At 42.1% G+C, this 18,977-nt stretch overlaps 1 pseudogene; it reads right to left on the bottom strand.

The window, feature by feature from the left end:
• Nucleotides 1-17,179: 17,179 nt before the first annotated feature.
• LOC120295319 lies at nt 17,180-18,591 on the bottom strand (annotated as a pseudogene).
• Between the last annotated feature and the right edge of the window lie 386 nt (nt 18,592-18,977).

Genomic DNA, 18,977 nt, shown 5'->3' with positions numbered 1-18,977 from the left:
AATTGAATAAATCGGGCCTTTCATCGACGCGCCTATAGTGCTATTCTCTGAGCTGATCACTTACAAGATAACTGGACTAATTGGAGAAGTAATTAAGGAATCTAAATGCAATGGACTTGAGAATTCGACCAGGAATCGACTGCTCGACCGTGTTGATCTGTAAGGGTCATTACGGCACAATCAGAAATTGATCAGAGACCGGAGATAAGTCGATTTGACTAAGATATGTGATCAGAGTGTGAGTGTGATTGCAAAATACTTGTTGATCGGCACTAGATCGATTTTTCTATCGTTTTGGTACTCGGTGTCCGTAATTGAAACCTCGAGATTTTCACGACGACTGAGGGTCGCCAATGTGTCGAAGATGTACTTTGTGACTCGAGATTAATTGATCACGGATCAATTGCACAAAAATTCCTAAAAGTTACTCGGTAGACTAGGTCATGCTAAAAGCGCGTCGGATTGAAATTAATCGTGAATTTGAACTCGATTTCAGAAATTGAAAGTTCTGTGGTGTCAAGATCTATTTTAGGAATGTCGACTCATCCTCCAAAGAATTTTCGGAGATTGCAAGATTTTTACGAAAACTGTTTTGGACGTTACGAAAATTAGCGGAAATTCAGATGGGCCAAATTAAAGGAAATTTGGACTTTCAAGCCGAGCCTTTGAGTATCAGGGATTTACAGAACATTGTTCGGGATTTTTCTTCAGCGAAATCGGATCTCGATTTGGATAATCGGAGAGGAAATTGAAGTGTATATGGTGAAATTCGTATGCCATTTTGGAGGCTGCATTTTTGGCTTTAAGTTGGATATTTTTGTGGGAAATTAGAGCAAGAAAGTATTTGAGACATGAGGATAATCTTGTGTGGGCTTTAAGGGGACCAAACACTTAATTAGTTGGTTAAGGATTATTGACCTTTCTTCCCTTTTTCTTTAGCTTCTTGCGCACGTCCCCCACAACCCCATCCTCTCCGTCGGCTTCAGCTTTGCTTTTATTTTTCCCTCTTTCTTTTGATCAGCCAACCCACGCTTCTGCCCCATCTCTCGACCACCATTTGTCTTCTGCAGGTCAACCTTCAGCTACCGAAGATTGACAAAGCAACCCGACGTCCGCGACACCTGCCCAGTTCCCACCGTCAACCGAGCCAAATCCCAGCAAGAAAAGAAACCCATCGTGGACTTCGCTGCCACCGTCCACGTCTGTCTCCCTCCAGTCAACCACCCGTAAGTTTCCCCACCGAAATTGACTTGCAAAAGCCCACTGAAGCTGCTGCCATCCGTTTGCTCCTCCATCGAAGACAACCCCACACGAATCCAGCAACTTCCACCGGTTCTGCTCGCCAATCGACGTCAGCTCAGCCATTCTCCTTCAGCTTGTGTCTTCATCTCCACGCGTGGTCTTCACCAGCTACTCCTTCAGGTCTTCTTGTCGCCAGCAGCATCGCCCGAAGCTGCTCCCTCCGTCTTTCGATTGGCCCAAGTTTTGAGCCCAGCGAAGCCTACACGTTCGTCTCAAGCCCAGCAGCAGCCCACGTGCAGTTCAGCCCATCATTTTCAGCAGCCCAAGCCCGTGAATTTCAGCAATCCAGTCCGCAATTTCAGCCTTGGGTCTAGCCTATTAGAAGCTCAATTCTGAGCCCAAGCCCGCGAAGCCAAGCCCAACTGCAAGTTCAGTCCAAGCCCAACAATTTGCTGTGGGCTTGCGAGGCTTGTAGGCCCGGCCCGAGTGTTCGTCGACGTCGCCGAAAATTCAGATTTTGACCGCCGTCGCGGTATTCCGGTCTTCGCATTTAACAAGTGAGTTGAACTCACTAATCCCCGCTTAGTTGGTTAATTATGCTTAGGGGTTGATTAGATTTAATTAAGTGTAATTAGGTGGATAGATTAGATTAGAGAAATTAATTTAGTGCTTTACCGATGCATGTTAAGTGGTTAGATAGTGCCATTAGCGAGTAGATACGTACTATTATTTATTGAATGAACCTTGGAATTTTTCCAAGTCCGTTTCGGCTTCCAATTATGCTATAACGGGCCTAAGCTGAATTTATTGCATTTATTTAATATTTTCCGTAATTAATTAATTAATTAATTTTCAAAAATTAGGCTGGGATAGTCGATGAACGGAATATGCTGGTTATTGTACTGTAGTCCGTTTGTTTATTTGAGCTTTAATTTGTGCTAAATTGATTTAATTGTGATTTTAGGATTTTATTCCTAAACTAATTAAATTTGGTAATTAAGTGGAAAATTACCGAGCGTCGGTCTACAGCACCAAAAATTTATTTTGGGACTGCTGAAAATAGTGGGAGGTCCGAAAATGAAGATCTTATATTTTGGCTAAGCCAACCGTGTACCCACACACGTGTACTTTTTATCAAGTATGATAAAAAGGATAAACTGATTGTGTCTTCAGAACAAAAATACTATAACGGCTCGATGATTCGTATGTCATCTAGAGAATGGACGTTATGCTATTATAGCTCGATGACTCTCCTGTCATCTTGAGAAAGAATTGCATGTATACCGGCTCGGTGACTCTATATGTCATCTTAGAGATAGGACAGTATGATTTAACAGCTTGATGACTCTCATGTTATCTTGAGAAGGAATTTGCTTGTATATCGGCTCGATGACTTTATATGTTATCTTGGAGATAGGACGGTATGACCTAACGGTGTGTTATAACGGCTCAGTGTCATACCGGCTCGATGACTATATACGTCGTCTTGGAGATAGAACGTTATGCACAGGTATGTTATAACGGCTCGATGACTCTATATGTCGTCTTAGAGATAGAGCGTTATGCATACCTGCTCGATGGCTCTATATGTCATCTGGAAATAGGATAGTACTATCTATATTTCACTTTGATTGAGGAGTCTTGTATTTTGATCAGACTCGTAGATAGTATTGAATGGACTGACCAAGAGATGGTCGTGATGACATGTAATCGACTGGATCGATTGATCGATGATTCGATATGCTTGAGTGATTTGATGGTTGATAGGATTCATTGAATTATTAAATGATATTGACTTGTAGGAAGGAGACTGAGGCCAAGGTAAGTCATCTGACTCATGGTTGTGCTTAGGCAACCCTTAGGGCGTAATTTTCTTCCTAATCGGGTCTTAGGGGGTAGAACTCGCTAAGACATTGTCTCACTGGTTATTGTATAACCATTTTCAGGTCCCTAGGCGACGGTTGTGGAGAGCCGGAAGTCCCGAAGTTTGGGAAGGTGGAAGAAGTAGAATTGGCAAACCTGTCTGGCTAGTTAGTCATAGGACAGTTCCTTTTTGGTTAAGCCGATATTTTTGGAAGCGACCTGATGTTATGAATAATCCTGTTTGTTATAAAAAGGTTTGTTTTGGTTTGAAAAAGTTGGCCCTACTTTCCTATCCCATTGTTTTATTGTCTGGAGATTTATATTTGCTTCCGCATGCGTATAATAAATGAAAAATGGGTCGGCGATACGTCTTGGGACATCGCTATTATATAGACCGAGCAGGGATGGGCATGGGTCCGGAGGATCAAGGCTTGACATCCCAGTCTAATGGTATCGGAGCATGATCGTTAGAAATTGGAGTGATAAGGTGCAATGGATATGGGATAATAAGTAGGAAAGGCTTTTAAATTCATGTTGGAGCATGTCTGTGATAGCTGATTGGTAGAATTGTTGTTGTTATCGCTTGACTTCTAATTCAGTGTTGAATTGGAAGGCAAGTTTTTGTAGAAAGCCTGTAAGATGAGTGATCAGGAGCCAAGGACTCCTAGGCAGAGGACCTTATCCTTAGTGACTCGGGCTAGGACGTCGACAAGGGTTGGTGCCCGAGGTGGCCGAGGTAGAGCGTAGGCTGAGGCCAGCGTAAGTGGAGTAGCACCGCCGCCGATCCCATCGGTTGGTGCTGGGGTAGCAACCCCTGGTGATCCCAGAGTAGACGGGATCCTACGGTCGTTAAAAGCTATGAGAGATTTGATTGGGCAGCAGGCCTAGAATCAAGCCACCGCTGTTGCAGTCATCGCTCAAGTCGCCGCTACCGCTATGAAGCCGCCCCCCCGCTGCACCGTTGTTGCACCCGCCGCCGTACTGTTGAAGGTCCGCTAGGAATCGTAGTCGCTGGGAGACCGATTCATAAGCTGGTGGAACAATTCTTGAGGTTGAATCTGCCTCGCCCAGGGGCGGAGACCCCGAAGCCGCCGCTTTGTGGATTCAAAAACTGGAGAAGGCTTTGCACTACGGATGTGCAATGAAACTGAAAAAGTAGTTCTTGCAACTTATCGGCTGGAGGGAGTTGCAAATACTTGGTGGAGAACCACCAGGGAGCAGTATTCCCGAAGGTATCGTTCGGTGGAACGCCTTCCTTGAGGCTTTCAATGGGAAGTACTTTTCAGAGACTGCCAGGGAAATGAAGATGATAAAGTTTTAACGTTTTCGCCAAGGTTCCATGACCGTCGACCAATATGAGGCGAAGTTCGCTGAACTGTCGCAATATGCTCCTAAACTAATTGTGAATCTGGCGAACCGAGTGAGAAGGTTCAAGGATGGATTCAGGCTGGACTTGAGGAGCATATTGGTTTATCTGAATCTGAGAACTTACAATGACCTTTATGAGAGAGCTCAGATGATTGAGAGAGATCGAACGAGAGAGCCGCCTCGTCTGGGTCAAGGTTTAATTCTAATAGAGATGCAATCCGACATGGGAAGAGGCGCACGAGTTGGAGGAATATTCTAGATTCCGCCCAACAAAAAGGGTGGAGTTAGCATATCAGTGCCTAATAGGAATGATCTGTGTTGCGCTTGTGGAAGGCGACATGGACCGAACCAGTGCCCTAGAAGGACGGGCGCATGTTTTGAATGTGGCTAGCACGGTCACCTAGCTAGAGATTGTCCTAGAAGGCCAAAAGGACAACCTCAGTTACCGCATTCGCCACCGATCGGACAAATAAAAGGGTATGCACCTCAGAATGCACAACAAAGAGGACGGCTTAGGCCTCCAGTTCAAGGCACGGTATATGCCATTACCCAAGGTTAGGCAAAGGCTGTGCCTGACGTGATCACAGGTATGGTTTCACTAAATGACCATCCTACTTACGCTTTATTCAACTCAGGAGCAACTCATTCATTTATTGTCGAGCAATATGTTAAGTTGTTAGGATTAAGTCCTATACTATTGGAGTCGACAGTTTGCATATCTACACCATTGAAAGATAAAATTATTGCTGCTTTGGGTTGTTCTGGTTGCAAATTAGCAATTGGTGAGCGAGTGGGGAAAATAGACTTGTTAGTCCTAGCCATGTATGACTTTGATTTGATAATTGGCATGGACTGGCTCACCAAGCAACGAGCTATAATGGACTACTATCGCAAGGCGATTCAGTTAGAGGGTAAGAGCTTTGAGTTTGTTGGAAATCGAGGAGGACCCTCGATTGTCCTGATCTCATCACTAGAGGCAACTCGTCTGTTAGACGAGGGTTGTCAAGGTTACCTGGCAACTGTTGTTGATACGACAGTTGAGGAGCTGAAGGTGGAAGACATTGCTGTGGTACAAGAATTTCCAGATATATTCTCGAAGGAATTGCCAGGATTGTCGCTAGAGAGAGAAATTGAATTCGTGATTGAGTTAGCACCCGGGATAGAGCCAATCTCCAAGGCTCCTTACCGGATGGCGTTATTAGAGTTGAAAGAACTGAAGGTGCAGATGCAAGAGTTATTGGACAAAGGATTTATACGTCCGAGTGCATCGCCTTGGGGAGCACCAGTTCTATTTGTCAAGAAGAAAGATGGTTCATTACGCTTATGTATCGACTATCGCCAACTCAATCAGGTGACGATCAAGAACAAGTATCCATTCCCGAGGATCGATGATTTGTTCGATCAGTTACAAGGAGCGTCGATCTTTTTGAAGATCGACTTGAGGACAGGATATCATCAGCTGAGAATTAGGAAGGAGGATGTTCCTAAGTCAGCATTTCGTACTCGATATGGTCATTATGAGTTCACAGTGATGCCATTCGGGTTGACAAATGCTCCTGCTGCCTTCATGGATCTGATGAACCGAATATTCAAGGAATATCTAGATCAGTTTGTGATCATATTCATCGATGATATTCTAGTGTATTCGAGAAGTGATGAAGAGCATGAGAGTCATTTGAGACTAGTGCTGCAGACACTGAGAGTCCATCTGTTGTATGCTAAGTTTAGTAAATGCGAGTTTTGGTTGACTTATGTTACGTTTTTAGGCCACGTGATTTTGGGAGAAGGAATCTCCGTGGACCCGAGTAAGATTGAAGTAGTGATTAACTGGCCGAGACCGACTACCGTGACAGAAATTTGAAGTTTTCTAGGTTTGGCGGGTTATTACAGAAGGTTTGTGGAAGGATTTTCAACTTTGGTGTCGCCTTTGACAGAACTCTTGAAGAAAGAAGAGAAATTTGTGTGGTCAGACAAGTGCGAGTATAGTTTCCAAGAGCTGAAGCAAAAGCTGACTACCGTACCTGTGCTGACAATTCCATCTGGTCTTGGAGGGTATGAGATCTATAGTGATGCGTCATTCAGAGGATTGGGTTATGTGCTGATGCAACATGGCCGAGTTATTGCATATGCCTCTCGTCAGTTGAGGCCTCATGAGTATAACTATCTGACGTATGACTTAGAACTCGTGGCAATTATTTTCGCATTGAAGATTTGAAGACACTATTTGTACAGAGAAAGATTCCAGATCTTCACCGACCATCAAAGTCTCAAGTACCTATTCTCTCAGAAGGAGTTGAATATGAGACATCGCCGATGGATGGAACTCCTTAAGGATTATAACTGTGATATCCTATATCACCCTTGGAAGGCGAATAAGATCGCCAATGCTTTGAGTAAGAAGTTGTCAATCGCTCACTTACTGATTAAAGAGTGGAATTTAATCGAGAGAGTTCGAGATTCGGTTTTCAAATTTGAGATGGGCTACTTTCCAAATCTTATGGCCGCTCTCAGAATTGAGCCGGATGCTCAGATTAGAATCAAGGCTTTGCATTGTAAGCCGAGAAGACTCTTGTGACCTCTCGAGACCCCAGAGTGGAAATGAGTGCACATCACGATGGACTTTGTGACGGACTCACTAAGAAGTCAGAGGGGTAATGATTCCATTTGGGTAGTGGTCGACAGATTGATGAAATCGGCTCACTTTATCGCCACATGGAAGGATCTTGAATTGAATAGGCATACAAAAGTGTATGTGTGTCAGATAGTTTGTCTGCATGGAGTGCCAATGACTGAGTTATATTAGATCCAGACCTGAGGTTCTCAGTTTCAGCAGAACAGTCATATGTGCCTTTTGACGCATTGCATAGTAGAGTGTGCAAAGCGCTAGGGTGTTGAGATGAAGTCAGGGAAATAAAGATCACAGGCCCAGAGTCAGTTCAGCAGCCAGTGATTACAGTTGCCGTGATTAGAAACAGATTAAAGATCGCTCAGAGCTGCCAGAAATGTTGTATCGTTGAACTTCGAAGGCCCTTAGAGTTCCAAATTGGTGATTATATTTTTCTAAAGGTGTCACCAATAAGGGATACCTTGCGCTTTGGCAAGGAGGGAAAATTGAAACCGAAGTACGTAGGTCCATTTGAGATTTTAGAGAAAGAATCAGGATCCTAACATGTAATCTTGCATTGCCGCCGAGATTGGTGCAAGTATATGACGTCTTTCACATGTCGATGGTGAGAACGTATGAGCCTAACCCGACCCACGCGCTAAATCTTGAAGAATTAGACGTGGAGACAGAGTGTCATACGTGGAAAGCCCGGTTCAGCTTGTGGTTCAGAAAGAATAGATTCTATGTACCAAAAAGATCCCCTTGGTCAAAGTGGCTTGACAATACCACGGGACTGAAGAAGCAACCGGAGAAAGTGAGACTCGATGAGACGATGATACCCCCACCTTTTTGTTTAAGGATTGGTAAAGGTTTAAATCTCGAGGACGAAATTTTTATAGGAGGGGAATAGTTGTGACATCTTGGATTTTTAGTCATGTTTTCAATTAAATAAATCGGGCCTTTCATCGACGCGCCTATAGTGCTATTCTCTGAGCTAATCACTCACGAGATAACTGGACTATCTGGGGAAGCAATTAAGGAATCTAAATACAATAGACTTGAGAATTAGATCAAGATTCGACTGCTCGACTGTGTTAATCTGCAAGGGTCATTATAGCACTATCAGAAATCGATCAGAGACTGGAGATAGGTCGATTTGATTGAGATATGTGATCAGAGCATGCGTGATTCCACCTGATTGCAAAATCCTCGTCGATCGGCACTAGATCGATTTTTCTATCGTTTTGGTACCCGGTGTCCGTAATTGAAACCTCAAGATTTTAACGACGACTAAGGGTCGCCAATGTGTCGAAGATGTACTTTGTGACTCGAGATAAATCGATCACGGGTCAATTGCACCAAAAATTCCTAAAAGTTACCCGGTAGACTAGGTCACGCTAAAAGCGCGCCGGATTGAAATTAACTGTGAATTTGAACCCGATTTGAGAAATTGAAAGTTCTGTGGTGTCACGATCTATTTTAGGAACGTCGGCTCAGCCTCCAAAGAATTTTCGAAGATTGCGAGATTTTTACGGAAAATCGTTTCGGACCTTACGGAAAATTAGCAGAAATTGGGATGGGCCAAATCAAAGGAAATTTGGACTTCCAAGCCGAGCCTTTGAGTGTCAGGGATTTACAGAAAATTGTTCGGGATTTTTCTTCAGCGAAATCGGACCTCGATTTGGATAATCGGAGAGGAAATTGAAGTGTATATGGTGAAATTCGTATGCCATTTTGGAGGCTGCATTTTTGGTTTTAAGTTGGATATTTTTGTGGGAAATTAGAGCAAAAAGTAATTGAGACATGAGGATAATCTTGTGTGGGCTTTAAGGGGACCAAACACTTAATTAGTTGGCTAAAGATTATTGACCTTTCTTCCCTTTTTCTTTAGCTTCGTGCGCACGTCCCCCGCAACCCCATCCTCTCCGTCGGCTTCAGCTTTGCTTTTATTTTCCCCCTTTCTTTTGATCAGCCAACCCACGCTTCTGCCCTATCTATTGACCACCATTTGTCTTCTGCAGGTCAACCTTTAGCTACCGAAGATTGACAAAGCGACCCAACGTCCGCGACACCTGCCCACTTCCCACCGTCAACCGAGCCAAATCCCAGCAAGAAAAGAAGCCCATCGTGGACTTCGCTGCCACCGTCCACGCCTGTCTCCCTCCAGTCAACCACCCGTAAGTTTCCCCACCGAAATTGACTTGCAAAAGCCCACTGAAGCTGCTGCCATCCGTTTGCTCCTCCATCGAAGACAACCCCACACGAATCCAGCAACTTCCACCGGTTCTGCTCGCCAATCGACGTCAGCTCAGCCATTCTCCTTCAGCTCGTGTCTTCATCTCCACGCGTGGTCTTCACCAGCTACTCCTTCAGGTCTTCTTGTCGCCAGCAGCATCGCCCGAAGCTGCTCCCTCCGTCTTTCGATTGGCCCAAGTTTTGAGCCCAGCGAAGCCTGCACGTTCGGCTCAAGCCCAGCAGCAGCCCACGTGGAGTTCAGCCCATCAACTTCAGCAGCCCAAGCCCGTGAATTTCAGCAATCCAGTCCACAATTTCAGCCTTGGGTCCAGCCCATTAGAAGCCCAATCCGAGCCCAAGCCTGCGAAGCCAAGCCCAACCGCAAGTTCAGCCCAAGCCTAGCAATTTGCTGTGGGCTTGCGAGGCTTGTAGGTCCGGCCCGAGTGTTCGTCGACGTCGCCGAAAATTCGGATTTCGGCCGCCGTCGCGCCGCCGTTGCAGCATTCCGGTCTTCGCATTTAACAAGTGAGTTGAACTCACTAATCCCGCTTAGTCGGTTAATTATTCTTAGGGGTTAATTAGATTTAATTAAGTGTGATTAGGTGGACAGATTAGATTAGAGTAATTAATTAGTGCTTTACCGAGGCATGTTAGGTAGTTAGATAGTGCCACTAGCGAGTAGATATGTACTATTATTTATTGAACGAACCTTGGAATTTTTCCAGGTCCGTTTCGACTTCCAATTAGGCTATAATGGATCTAAGTTGGATTTATTGTATTTATTTAATATTTTCCATAATTAATTAATTAATTAATTTCCGGAAATTAGGCTGGGATAGTCGACGATCGGAATTTTATGCTGGTTATTGTGGTGCAGTTTGTTTGTTTATTTGAGCTTTAATTTGTGCTGAATTGATTTAATTATGATTTTAAGATTTTATTCCTAAACTAATTAAATTTGGTAATTAAGTGGAAAATTACCGGGCGTCGGTCTACAGCGCTAAAAATCTATTTTGGGACTGCTGAAAATAGTGTGAGGTTCGAAAGTGAAAACCTTATATTTTGGCTAAGGCCGACCATGTACCCACACACGTGTACTTTTATCAAGTATGATAAAAATGATAAATTGATTGTGTCTTCAGAACAAAAATACTATAACGGCTCGATGATTCATATGTCATCTGGAGAATGGACGTTATACTATTATAGCTCGATGACTCTCCTGTCATCTTGAGAAAGAATTGCATGTATACCGGCTCAGTGACTCTATATGTTATCTTGGAGATATGATGGTATGATTTAACAGCTCGATGACTCTCATGTCATCTTGAGAAGGAATTTGCTTGTATACCGGCTCAGTGACTCTATATGTCATTTTGGAGATAGGACGGTATGACCTAATGGTGTGTTATAACGGCTCGATGACTATATACGTCGTCTTGGAGATAGAACGTTATGCACAGGTATGTTATAATGGCTCGATGACTCTATATGTCGTCTTGGAGATAGAACGTTATGCATACCCGCTTGATGGCTCTATATGTTATCTGGAAATAGGATAGTACTATCTATATTTCACTTTGATTGAGGAGTCTTGAATTTTGATCAGACTCATAGATAGTATTGAATGGGCCGACCAAGAGATGGTCATGATGACATGTAATCGACTAGATTGATTGATCGATGATTCGATTTGCTTGAGTGATTTGATGGTTGATAGGATTCATTGAATTATTAAATGATATTGACTTGCAGGAAGAAGACTGAGGCCAAGGTAAGTCCTCTGACTCATGGTTGTGCTTAGGCAGCTCTTATGGCGTAATTTTCTTCCTAATCGAGTCTTAGGGGGTAGAACTCGCTGAGATATTGTCTCACTGGTTATTGTATAACCATTTTCAGGTCCCTACGTGACGGTTGTGGAGAGCCAGAAGTCCCGAAGTTTGGGAAGGTGGAAGAAGTAGAATCGGCAAACCTGTCCGGCTAGTTAGTCATAGGACAGTTCCTTTTTGGTTAAGCAAATATTTTTGTAAGTGACCTGATGTTATGAATAATTCTGTTTGTTATAAAAAGGTTTGTTTTGATTTGAAAAAGTTGGCCCTACTTTCCTATCTCATTGTTTATTGTCTAGGAATTTATATCTGCTTTCGCATGCGTATATTAAATCAAAAAGGGGTCGGTGATGCGTCCTGGGACATCGTTATTATATCGACCGAGCAGGGATGGGCACGGGTTCGGAGAATCAGGGCGTGACAATTCGAGGAAGTTTTCATCTGAAATCATTTCCACACTATAAATGGCCTGGTTGAAAGTTTTAAAGGTTTAGTGGTGCGACTGGAAGTAGTGTGATAATTGAAAGATGCACCGAGTCATTTAGAGGGGATGCAAGGGACCACCATGCACTTCATTTGGCTTATGATCATCCATCACTCAATTCAACCATCGACTAACAAACAGATTCGATTAGAAAAGAGCAAATTGAAAAGGTTAAAACAAAAGGTATAATAGAAAAAGAGGAAATTCATTTGTACTATAGATCATGTCGGAATAAAAAAAAAAGATCAATAAAATCAGACATATCAAAGTCGGGACAAGGGAAAAAGCACAACGAATCAACACACCACCTTAAAAGTAGTGGGCAAAACATCACCAAAGGTCGCTAATAAGTAATTATTGACCCCCAAATTGACTTACATTTCTTGCGTCCAAGAGGGTGTTAGATATATTACTATTTGTGATTACCATATAGTATTAGGTTAATTACAATTCATATTAATTACAATGTATTCATTTATATGTAAATTGGCCAAAACAAACATCTCTCTTTTAGAATGGATTATGTCATTTCTTGTTCGGTTGTTCCTAATCAAAGGCAGGCAACCGGGCTAATGTAAGCATAGAGAGTCAAGGAGAAGACCTTTTCTTGCTAATCTCTTAATTAACAAAGACCAATATTAAGTATGTGCACATTTCTTTCACCAGAAAATTCTCCATCGAAATAATAATTTTTCTAAAAATAATCATTTGTGTTGCTTACAAAAAATGAATGAACGAAAAATATTTTCATCATTAGTGAAAATATTAAAATATAAACTGTTGTCAACAATGAACTTTAGTATAACATCCCGAAAATGAGGCAAAGGAAAAAGACAAGGCATATATCAAGTATAAAACATGGGGCCAGTAATATTGCCACATATCATATGATGCAATTTCCCCGGACACGCTATTCGTTTATTTCCAGATAAATTAGTTCAACATCAAATAGGGTCCAACCAAATTAACCTATATTGACCCATTTTTATTTTATACAGTTTTAGGGACTCATATCTATCACAAACCCCATGCATTCCCTACCCAACTGGAGCTTCAATTTTTAGCAATTTTTTTCCTTAAATATAGAAAATAACATACTAAAAAAACTAACCAATTTTAAATAGAATACACAAAAAAAAAAAAATTGTCAAATAATAAATTACTAAAAATAATTCTCCCAAATAACTCGCATTTTGAATGCATTAAGAAAGTGACCACTATTATTTTTCGGCAGTCATCGTCACACCATTAGCACAGTCACATTAATGTTGTCAGAAATTTTGGAAATTAAAAAAATGAATTTGAAATAAAAATTATGTTAGGAAAAGATCAAAAAGGTTTTTTCCACCAAAAGAAAGAACATAATAGACATATAGAAGAACCAAAATTCATCCAACCATCTCCCGTAAAATATTTTCTTTGCTGCAACAAACCCAGTACTAATCCGTTGTTATGTTCTCAGGAGAGCTAATTGGGTGATTGGAACTTTGTGCCTGTGTCTCTAATTTATAAAAAAAAAGAAGAAGGAGAGTTGATTGAAGTAATTATTACTTTTTTTCTGTTATTTTTCAATCGTGCATTGCATCATCTACATATCTAGAGCAAGGTTTAAATTGATAGGATTTCAAGTTAGTGGAGCATAGACGCGATTTCGAAGTTCGTATCTTTTGAACACGAGGTGGCCATCAATTATCAATCCTTCTACATATGTGTTCAAAGAAAACCAATTTACGATCCAAAGACCAAACTTACTTAATCTGAAGTCTTCTTCACGTTGAAACTTTAAAGGGGTGACTATGTATATTAACTAATCAACTAAATCCTATACTTTCATCTGGAGAAGCCTCTAGAAGCACTCAAATTTTTCCAAGCAGACTAGAATAGCATTTTGGGCCAACAGTCAGTCATACCCGTTGGAAAGTGGATGTAATTGACAAGTCAAAAGTCACTAACAATGCGATTCATGCCTAACTTCCAACCTATCAATAACTAGGATTGGTGAATGTCCTCTTGAATTAGGACTTTTGCAAGTAAATAAATACTTTTTTTAGCAATGTGCTGTGCTGTATAGATCAATGTACCATGAGCCACATTCAAAATTATGGAAACTTAAGGTGGCTGACAAATTGCTAATCACTTTCAAGCAATAACTTGTAAAAAGGTTTTAATAGTAGGTGATCAAAGGTTGTTGAAAAGGGAAAATCAGGAAAAAAATGATGATTGAAAGGACTATATTATAACTTTTCAAAAAGATCGAGGACTTGGATTGCATTTTCGAAATGGTTTAGAATTTCTAATGTAACTTTTTCATTACTTAAGTAACGTCGTTTGAAATGCCTAAACAAAAGGAAAAAGGAAAAAGAAAAGAAACAACGGACGAGTAGAAGATAAGACAATCAATGTTATTTCATGAGTGAATTTACAGACGAATAATCAAATCAAATATCAAAATATAAGAAAGATAATCAGGACAGGACTTTATGGGATGAAAGGCTAAATGGTTTTCCCACTATGATTTTTACATTGAAGAAAGACTGCCTGTGTATAAATATATAAATACATAATGGAGCAACATTCATTTGCTCAGTTAATAATTAATTGTACTGAAAATAGTTGCAGTACATCCTTTTCAACTTAAAGACCGGAGGACTCTTCTTAGTGGGTGTTTTATTTGAGAGAATAATTGAAACATACCAATATTTTTGTTGCAAAACCTAACATCATAATTAAGGGAGAAAAGCCAGATCCTAAACATGAATGTAAGCCAATCATGCTAAAGCTTTTGTGGTTTCTTGTTTGTTTGTTAGATCTTTGGCTAGTCTAGTCTTCCAATTAGATAATGAAGTTAAAAGAGTAGGATATTTTCCTCGCATCATGAGAACACGACACCATACTAACATGTTTGAACGAGTTTGAGTTCAAGTAAATGGTGCTAGTGATAGAAAAACATTTGGCAGAATTCTTAAATTTTTTTGTTTCTTTTAATTTTTTTAATACTTTTATTATATTTTATTTCTTTTTTCTTTTTCTCTTCTCCTTCCTCTTTTTGTGGCCGACGATTGGCTGGGCAAGGTCCGACGAGCTCGATTTACCAAATGGATTTCTTTTTTTCTTTTTTTTTGTTCTCAAGAACAAAAGAACATGATTAGTTGTTTTCGGGCAAAATAATGCTTCAAGTGCCATAACTTGGCATAAAGGGACACTTAAGTGCCATAACTTACGAAAGGTAAACTTAAATTCCATATTTTAAGAAAAGTGGGACACTTGAGTGCCACCTTCGGCGAAGTCGGCCGGAAATCATACGTGGCAATTAAATATTAATATTTCTCGCCGAGGTGGCTCACCGAGAGTTGAGTCACCTTTAATTCACCCAAAACAACGTCGTTTCGAGTGTTGGCCAAAATAGAGCCCTTAAATTAGCTAAAACGACATCGTTTTGGCATAATTTGAGTTTTAATATAATATAAAAATTAATTAAATTAAATTTAAAACAAAATAATAATATTTATTTATTTAATAAATTAAAAAAAAAAAACAGAGGAGGAGGAAGGCAGCCGACGGCTGAGGGCTAAGCCCTCGCCGCCGTCGCCTCCCCTGTCATCGACGGAAGGTGGGGGAGGGTCGGCCGAGGGCTGGCGGCCCTAGCCCTCGCCGCCGGCTGCCTCCCTCCTCCTCCCCCTCCCTTTTTCTTCCTCATCCTTAGCTGCCGGCTGCTTCCCCTCCTCCTCCTTCGCCCCCCCGGCCGGATGCGGTCGAGGGTCGATGGCACTCGCCCGTCGGGCCAAGGGTCGTGCCCGTTGGGGGGTCGCCTCAACGGGTGGTGGCCCTTAGCCCGGCCGGGCGGGCCGCCGACCCTCGCCGGATCAGGCGAGGGCTGCAACCCTCGCCACCGGTCGGCCAGGGGTCGCCGGCCCCGGCCGTGGCACAATGACCCCAGTCGACCCTCCCCCTCCGTCGCCGGCCCTTCCGGCGACGGCCTCGGCCCGCCTCCCCCATTTTCCTTTTTTTAATTATAAATTTTTAAATTTTTAAATATTTTAACTAAATTTAATTTTAAATTTAATTTAATTAATTTTTATATTATTTTTTTACCACGTCAGCCCAAAACGATGCCGTTTTGCATTATTTGACCACGTCAGCGTGCAAAACGACGTCGTTTGCACTTACTTCGCCTGTAAAATGCCACGTATGCAATTTGGCCGGATTTAGCCGGATTGGTACTCAAGTAATCTATTTTGCTCCGATTTTGGCTCTTGAGTGTACCTTTCGTAAATTATGGCACTTAAGTGTCCCTTTCGCCAAGTTATGGCACTCCAAGGGTCCGCGTCTCGTTGTTCTCGCAAGTCAAAACAAATAGGCCCTTAGAGTCACAAATTGAGTAAGCAAGCATCTCTACATGACCCATCGAAATGGCAATCTGGACACATCCAGTATCAATGTAAAGGAAACCAAACCGAGAAAGTACTCTATTGTATTATCCGACTAGATAAGACAACATGGAATAGCTATATTAATTTATTCTTTTTGTGCATGCACCGGGGCGCACACCCACCCCCTCTTTCTCATTCATTGCAAGCTAAGTCAAAAAGAAAAAAAAAAGCGCCAAAGAAATATCATTGATTTGCACTATCACTTAAAAATATATTTTTGAGGACTCGATAGCTTGCTGATAGTTATGGAGCCCACGGGCCTAGACAAGCAAGCTTGAGTGCGTGCGGATAATTCTTGTGCCACGAAACGCATGGTGGGTTGTGAATTGGGACTCGTCCTCGTGTACGCTAGCGCCATTGTGATGATGAGTACCACTTCGTCGGTTAGTTGGCCGGTCGGAGGAGAAAGACGTGGGTCGAGCACATCCCTTGGTAGCAAATTTGGGTCTTCCGGTGATCTCGATGTTTGTGTCCTTTGTAGGGAAGAGAGAAGATCCCCCGGATGCTTACCCATCATGATCTCTAGTGTAGCTACTCCGAAGCTATACACATTGCATTTATCTGTCACCCGCATCATAACTACTAACTCTGTTTTTCAAGAAGAAGAATGAATCAATGTTATGATCACAACTGGTATACAAAATTCCAAATTTCTGTGGTACTATGACACAAACCACTTTTCAAAAATCTATTCTTGCTCTTGTTAGGAGTCTTGTTAGAATTATTCGACAAATGTAAATTCGAGATGTCAATTAGAGCTATTTGATCAATCCTAGATAAAATGTACATGCGAAATGTATAAATAGATTTGATCATGAAGTTTACTAGGAGCCATCTAGCCATAAGATCCAGCCACTGTGGTCCAATTTGACGAGTCAAAATTCAAGAGTTTCGCTGTCCCAAAATCTGAAAGTCGAGGCTCGAAGTCCCACTCGAGCAAGATGTTGTTGAGGGTTATGTCCCGATGGACAATAGGTGGGGAGCAATCATGATGCAAATAGGCGATCGTGTGAGCCACGCCTTGAACAATTTTCACTCTTGCACCCCAGTCCAGTTCAGTTCCTCCTTTTCCTCCATACAAGGCCTTTGCCAAACTACCTCTCTCCACAAACTCATAGACCAACTAGATGCAACCCCTCTTGGAACAGAACCCGTGGAGCTTGATCACATTGCGGTGTCGGACCTCGGTCAAAATGCGGATCTCGTTGTTGAAACTCTGTTGGTTGACTGTGGGGACATTGGCGATGTCATTGAATGTGAACTTACCTTCCCTCTCCCATATGATCGACTCGGATTTCTTGTACTTCGTTAGACCATTAGTCTCTTCATTGAGTTCCTTGTTTCGCCGCTGAAGTGCCAGAATCACTGCAGTTAAAGTCACCAGAAGTTGTAAGCAGCAGACGCCCACAATCACACCAACAAGAACCTTTTCCCTATGATCGGTCGATTTACTGCTTGTCCCACAAGGAGATAATCCCATCGCATTTCCGTACAAGCCCGGATTCCCGATAAAAGCACTTCCTGGTGCTTGTTGGAAGATGCGACCACTAGGAATCGCGCCTGTTAGCTCATTGTACGATAAGTCTATGGAGCTTAAACTAACCAAGCTGGTGAGAGCAGCTGGGATCGTACCCAAGAAGTTGTTATGCAAAAGATTGAGATTTTCCAGCTTCATAAGCTTTGCTAAATTGGATGGAATTGATCCTGCTAGTGAGTTGTGGCTCAGGTCTAGGAGGATTTGTAGCTTGAACAAATTCCCAAGCTCCGGTGGTATGACACCCGATAGATTGTTGTTGCTCAAGTTCAAACTCAGTAAATACTTGCAATTTGCTAGCTGGTCTGGTATGCTACCGCTCATTGCATTCTTCGACAAATCAGGATTATTTAGCTTCGATAAGTTTCCTAATGAGATGGGAATATCTCCGGCCAAATGGTTGTTGCTCAGGTTCAGTCTCAACAACTCCCCTAGATTTCCCATCTCGGTGGGAATTTTCCTAGTCAAGCATTGTTTTGCAAAGTCAGGACATGCAACTGAGACAATTTCCCAAGCTCTGGTGGGATACGGCCGGCAATTTTGTTACCGTCTATCTGCAAATTCGTGAGATTTTTACACTCTCCCCATTCTGCTGAGAGATTCCCAACAAATCGGTTGTTGCTTAGGCTTATAAAAATCAGATTCGGATAAACTCCGAACACGCTCGTGAGATCCGCAGTGAACTGATTGCTGTCTAGACGGACTCTTGTTAGCCCCAAACAATTCCTCAAGCAGTTGGGCAGCCGCCCAGTAAAGTTATTCCCACTGATCGTGAGATATTGAAGAGCAAAGCCACTGCATAATTCTGGCGGCAGTTCTCCGGTGAAGCTGTTGTTTGAAAAGCTAACATAGCCCAGAGAAGGGCTATACTTGCCGAAATCACGTGGTATTCCTCCCGAGAAATTGTTCGTGAACAAAGAGATTAACTGTAAGTTAGCAAGGTGAGAGATGGTCTCGGGGACCTCTCCATAAAGCTGGTTCGTGTCGAGGTCAAGAGTTGAATGTTAGTATGAGCACCTAGAAAGGGTGAATAGGTGCGAAAACAAACTTTTATGAAGTATAATATCAAACTTTACTTTTAACCTGAGTCTATTTAACAGTAGACTTTAAAATAGAAATGAGACTCTAACAATTAAATAAAGTTACGAGTAAAGTAAAAGAGTTTAGGGAAGAGAATAAGAACACAAGGTTTATAGTGGTTCGGCTTAATCCAAGCCTACGTCCACTCTCCCGCACTAACAGCCCACCGGCTGGATTTCACTATGAATCAAAAGAGTCGTTACAGTATCACGTCCTTGATTCCACAGTGTAGAGACTCTGCTACACTTCCTCAAGGTCTCACAAATGTATAAACTCTCTTTTGAGTACAAGTTTACGCTCAACAATT

The sequence above is a fragment of the Eucalyptus grandis genome, chromosome 1 (assembly GCF_016545825.1).
Source record: "Eucalyptus grandis isolate ANBG69807.140 chromosome 1, ASM1654582v1, whole genome shotgun sequence".
In the NCBI taxonomy this organism is placed as follows: domain Eukaryota; kingdom Viridiplantae; phylum Streptophyta; class Magnoliopsida; order Myrtales; family Myrtaceae; genus Eucalyptus; species Eucalyptus grandis.
Note: the sequence above shows the minus strand (reverse complement) of the source record. Positions and strands in the feature narration are given on the sequence as shown.